The sequence below is a fragment of the Hippopotamus amphibius genome, chromosome 12, assembly GCF_030028045.1.
Source record: "Hippopotamus amphibius kiboko isolate mHipAmp2 chromosome 12, mHipAmp2.hap2, whole genome shotgun sequence".
NCBI classification, from domain to species: Eukaryota; Metazoa; Chordata; class Mammalia; order Artiodactyla; family Hippopotamidae; genus Hippopotamus; species Hippopotamus amphibius.
This window is the reverse complement of record NC_080197.1, coordinates 28,301,683-28,308,364: the sequence shown is the minus strand read 5'-3', so window position 1 is coordinate 28,308,364 and position 6,682 is coordinate 28,301,683.

Genomic DNA, 6,682 nt, shown 5'->3' with positions numbered 1-6,682 from the left:
AAGGAAATCATAAACAAAATGAAAAGACAAGCCTCAAAATGGGAGAAAATGTTTGCAAATGAAGCAACTGACAAAAGATTGATCTCCAAAATATACAAGCAGCTCAATATCAAAAAAACCCAAACAACCCATTCCAAAAATGGGCTAGAGACCTAAAAAGACATTTCTGCAAAGAAGACATACAGATGGCCAAGAGGCACGTGAAAAGATACTCAACATCACTAATTATTAGAGAAATACAAATCAAAACCACAATGAGGTATCACCTCACACCAGTCAGATTGGCCATCATCAAAAAATCTAGAAACAATAAATGCTGGAGAGAGTCTGGAGAAAATGGAACCCTCCCACACTGTTGGTGGGAAGGTAAATTGGTCCAGCCACTATGGAAGACAGTGTGGAAGTTCCTTAAAAAACTAAAAATGGAACTACCATATGACCCAGCAATCCCACTCCTGGACATATACCCTGAGGAAATCATAATTCAAAAAGATACATGTAGCACAATGTTCATTGCAGCACTATTTACAATAGCCAGGACATGGAAGCAACCTAAATGTCCAGCAACAGATGAATGGACAAAGAAGATGTGGCACATATATACAAAGAAATACTGCTCAGTCATAAAAAAGAATGAAATTGAGTTATTTGTAGTGAGGTGGATGGACCTAGAGTCTGTCACACAAAGTGAAGTAAGTCAGAAAGAGAAAAACAAATACCATATGTTAACACATATATATGGAATCTAGAAAAATGGTAATGATGAATCCAGTGATAGGGCAGGAATAAAGACGCAGAAGTAGAGAATGGACTAGAGGACATGGGGGGAATGGGAGGCTGGGACATAGTGAGAGAGTAGCATTGACATATATACACTACCAAATGTAAAATAGATGGCTAATCGGTAGGTGCCTCATAGCACAGGGAGATCAGCTTAGTGCTTTGTGACGACCTAGAGGGGTGAGATGGGGAGGGTGGGAGAAAGGTTCAAGAGGGAGGGGATCTGGGGATATAAGTATAAATATAGCTGATTCACTTTGTTGTATAGCAGAAACTAACACAACATTCTAAAGCAATTATACTCCAATAAGTATGTGTTTTAAAAAAACAGCTTCCAACTCTGGTGGTTTCATTGCATGACTGTCCGTATGTTCATTTTGTCCATGAATACTAGTTCTGTGTAGGATGTCTATGCTTTGTCTGCCTCTGTGCATGTGAGTGTTATTTGTACAGCAACTGGTTGATCAGCGACTTTACTCTTTGATATTACAGAGAAGTAGCTATTCACTCTAAGGTTGATGAATTATTAATGTGCTGGGCTAAGGCTGGGGTGCTACTGAGAGCCACAGACTCAGATGCCTACATGTCTCAGAATCAAGAGGTTTTTTCTCTCATTCTTTTTATTTTGTCTAGGTCAATCTGCCAGTGATCCTGGAGATGGATTACGAGGGTGAGTCAAAAATTATTCACACATTCTGGCTGTAGAATTTATTTTAATTAATTAACTTTTAGAAAAGACAAATACATCATTTTTCAACATAATCTCCTTGCTTTTCAATACATATTGTCCATCTGTCAACAAGTTTCATATTCCCTCATTAAAAAATGTTTTAGGCTGAGCTGCGAGCCACAAATGCACTGCTGTCTTCACTTCTTCATCACAAATGAATCTTCATCCTTGTAGGGCTGCTTTTAGGGGACCAAATGGGTGAAGGTCTGATGGAACAAGATCAGGACTATAGGGAGGATGCTTTAACACCTCACAGTGAAGTTTTTGCAGAGTGTCAACAGTGTGGGCAGAAGTGTGAGGAGATGCATTACCATGCAAGATCACAATACCCTTGGATAGCAGTCCTCTGCATTTAATCTGAGTTTAGGCTTCAGCTCTTCAATAAGCAGCTCACTGTAATGAGCACTGTTGATTGTTGAACCTTTGAGCCATGGCTGATTTGCAAATAATTTGCCACATAATCCACTGTCACTTGTCTATTCAACAGAATCATTTCACATTTATGCTCAATGTTGTCATCAGCCATGGACATGGACAGGTGTCTGGCTCCTTCTTGATGGCTAACACTTGTGCGACCTTTCTTGAACTTCTCTATCCATTCATACACACTTCTTTGTCACAAAATACTTTCTCCATATTGCACACAAAGTCTTTGATAAATAACAGCACCAGGTACACCCTCAGACCACAAAAAACAAATCTGCATGCTGCTCTTCTTTGGTGCAAATCACAAGTGGGGCATCCATTTTTGTTCACACAGCAGTTACAAATGAATGGATGTAACACATTCACACCTGCACAGCAGTGAGTGGGGAGACAGTAGCCTTGAACGGAAAGCACTGATAAGACAGTGTGGCCAACAGAAGTTTTAATATAACCGGAGTGCAGATATAGAGCTTTCATCTTTTCTGAGTATATGCCCAAGAGTGGAATTGCTGGCTCATATTATAACTCTACTCTTAGTTTTTCAAGGAACACCCCTACTGTTTTCCATAGTGGCTGCATCAATTTATGTTCTTACCACATTCTCTCTAGCATTTATTTTTCATGGACTTTTTAATGACAGTCATTCTGACGTGTGTGAAGTGATACCTCACTGTAGTTTTGATTTCTCTGATAATTAGTGATGTTGACCATCTTTTCATGTGTCTATTTTGGCATCTATATGTCTATGTCTGTTTAGGTCTTCTGCCCATTTTTTGATTGGGTTGTTTGTTTTTTTGTTATTGAGTTGTATGGGTTGCTTTTATATTTTCAAAATTAAGCCCTTGTCGGTTGCATCATTTGCAAATATTTTCTCCCAGTCCGTAGGTTGTCTTTTTGTTTTGTTTGTGGCTTTCTTTGTTGTGAAAACCTCTAAGTTTGATTAGGTACCCTTTGTTTTTGCTTTTATTTTTATTGCCTTGGGAGACCAACCTAAGAAAACATTGCCACAATTTATATCAGAGGATATTTTTCCTATAAAACATTGTGGAAAGAAATTGAAGACACAAATAAATGGAAAGATACTCTGTGTTCATGGATGAAAAACAATAGTATTAAATATTGTACAGCCACTATGGAAAACAGTATGGAGATTCCTCAAAAAATTAAAAATAGAACTACCATATGATCCAGCAATCACACTTGTGGGTATATATCTGAATGTAATAAAATCACTATCTTGAAGAGATATTTGCACTCTCATGTTCATTTCAGTATTAATCACAATAGTCAAGATACATAAACAACCCAAATGTCTGTCGACAGATGAATGGAAAGAGAAGATACACCTACACACACACACATGCACGCACACACAGTGGCATATTAATCAGCATTTTAAAAAGAAAGAAATCTGCCTTTTGTGACAACACATATGAACCTGAAAAACATTATGCTAAGTTAAATAGGCCAGATAAAGAAAGAAAAACCGCACTATTTCACTTATATGTGAAATCTCAATAGTTAAACTCATAGAAGCAGAGTAGATAGTGGTTACCAGGGTCTGTGTGGAGGGGGAAGTGGAGAGATGTCCACCATTGGTACAAAGTTTTAGTTATGCAAGGTGAATAAATGCTGAAGCTCTCTTGTGCAATGATGTTTCTGTAGTTAACAATGTTGTATTGTATACTGCAAAACTGCTAAAAGAGTAGATCTTGTTTTCATCACAAAAAAGAAAAAATTAACCATATGTGGCAATGAATTAAAAAAAACATGAAATATATTAAAAGAAAAACCATAGACAGAGATTATTTGTAAACCAATATCCAAGAAAGATCTCGCATATAGAGTTTATAACATTTAGAAACTGGGGAAATGAAAAGACATTTCACCAAAGATGGTATGTCGATAGCACATAAGTACATGAAAAGATGCTCGACATCACTAGCAATTGGGAAATGCAATTTAAGATCAGGATGAGATGGTACTTCATATCTATTGGAGCAGCTAAAATTAAAACCCATGGCAGTATCACACGCTGCTGAGGAAAAACTGAATCTCTCACACATTGCTGGTGAGAATATTTAAGTGGCGCAAGCACTCTGAAAAATAGTTTGGCAGTTTTTTAAGAAGCTAAATTTACAAATATCCTGGAATCTGTCAATCAACCCCCTAGGCATTTATCCAGAGAAATGGAAACCTATGTTTCCAAAAAAACCTGTACGCAAATGTTCATAGCAGCTTTATTTGTAATAACCAAAATCTGGAAACAGCCAAAATGTTCTATAATATGTTAATGATTAAATAAACTGCAGTACATCCATACCAGGGAATACTATAAATGATAAAAATACTATAAATACTATAAGTGATATAAAAAGTCATATACTGTATGATTCCATTTATATAACATTCTCAAAATGACAAAATTAGGAAGGTGGAGAACAAATTATTTGTTACCAGGGGTTAAGGATGCTAAGGAAGTAGGTGGTTGAGTGTTACTATAAAGGGGCAGCACAAGGAAAATCTTTGTGGTGACTGAATAGTTTTGCATATTGATTGCTTACACTAATCAACACCCATGCTAAAATAACATTGAAATATATATTGTACCAATGTCAGTTTCCTTGTTTTCATATTGTATTATAGTTATTCAAAGTGTAGCATTTGGGGAAACTGGATAAAGTGTACACAGAATTTCTTTACTATCTTTGCAACTTCCTGTTAACCTATAATAATACCAACATTAAAAGTTACTAAAATAAAGACATAATTACAGCCAGAAGATTTATGTGTTTGATGAGAAAATATTCTCTGGTGTAAGGACCAATGGATTTGGAATCAGGTGGTCTACAGTCTCATTCCTGACTCCATGGTTTATCCCCTGCGTGGCCTTCAAGAAATTGACTGACCTGTCTGGGCTTCAGTTTTCTCTTCCAAAGAATGGTCTTCTTCAATTTTGTACACCAAATTTAGCCACTTATATGTCATCTTACTTTTTTTTTTGCCTTATCCCTATAAGCTGTAGTATTATTTACTTAATATTTTTATAGAACCCAATAGACCATTTTCTTAAAATATATTTGATCACGTCTAAGTTACGTTATCTGTAAAATCACCAGATCAAGGTCTAGTGATTTCTCAAATGAGCATTAAAAGTTATGAAAAACACATACTGCCAGTGACATGGGCAGTGACACATTCCCGAAGACACTTGTTTAGTCTAAATACTTTACCTTAACAGATGGAGAAAGTGATGTCTTATAGGCAAAAAGACAAAAACAAACTTCAGATTTGAATGATCTCTTAACATGTAAGTCACAATTCCCTATCACATATCATATAAATTACAAAGTCCTTAAAGAGCCCTGCAAGATCTGACATACTATAGCTCTGCCTGCCTCTATGATTTCAGATTCTTTTATTCATTCCCTCACTCATTCTATTGCAGGCACAGTTGACTTTTGCTCTTCCTAATACACCTAGCACTTTCCTTCCTTAGAGCCTTTGCTCTCGCTCTTTGCTCTGCCTGGAAGATTCTAAATATCCATGGGGCTCACTTCCTCAGTAGATGTAATTTTCTATACAATGTCACTTCCTCAGAGAGTCCTTCCCTGGACAACCTTTTCAAAATACACACACACACACGCCAGATATCATATTCCGTGTCCCTTATCCTACTTTATTGTTTTTTATAGTACTTGTCCCCATCTGGCATTATATGTTGGTTGCCCTCATCCTAATCAGAGTGGCAGGACATTGCTCTCTTCTCCTCTCAGACCCAGTGCCTAGAACTGTGCCTAGTAAACAGATCCATATTCAGCCAATACAGGAGTCCTCTCTATGGATCTGAGAGACATGGTCGTGCAGACTCAGGCTCAGTGTGCAGCATTTGGACACTGGGAGCCACCACTTCTCCCAGACTGTCCAATTGTTTCTGGATGGTTTCTGTCATCAGGGGTCTTTCTAATTAGCTTAAACCTGCTCCCCCACAATTTCCACCCGAGACCTTTAGCTCTGCCCTCTAGGCCTGCACGGAACATGCCTTTTCAGAAGATAGCAACTAAAACTCTTTCAGCCCATGACTGCTTTTCAGGTTAAACAGGCCTCTTCTTCCTTCATTACTGAGGCATTGATCCTCTGGGATGATAGAAAGAACATATGCTCTGGGGACAGGTAAACCAGATCTAAATCCATACCTCAATTTAAGCACTATGTAACCCTGAGCAAATTGCATCTACTTATCAGGGATCCTGTGAGGATTCTAAGGGATCATGTATGTAAAGTTCTCATCATAGTTACTGAGTGACAGTGAGAATTCAGTGGATAGCTTCATGCTTTCCTAGACAACAGGCTATCAGGATATGAAGGGAAAAACAGACTTCCTGAGCCCCATTAGGCTATCCCTAATACCTGCCAACTTCACGAAGAAGAGAGTATAATAGAACACTGGACCCATTAAGAGATGTAAAATAACCATAAGACACACCAAGGACTCAAACAAGACAATCCAGTGAACTCACAGAAGACTCACAGACAGACTTCTTGATAGAGCCAAGGCAGTGCCCCCTTCCATAGCCTCTTCCTTGGTCTCCTCTTCTGGGCCAGAGTCCAAGAAAGGCCCAGAAGCAGTTAATATCAAGGATTTTGAGTAGCAAATAAGGATAAAAATGCAGTTAAAAAAGAGCTGAACTACAAATTAGGTTATGAGGGCTCTCAGTCTTTTCTTTCTTGCCCATAGTAAGACTC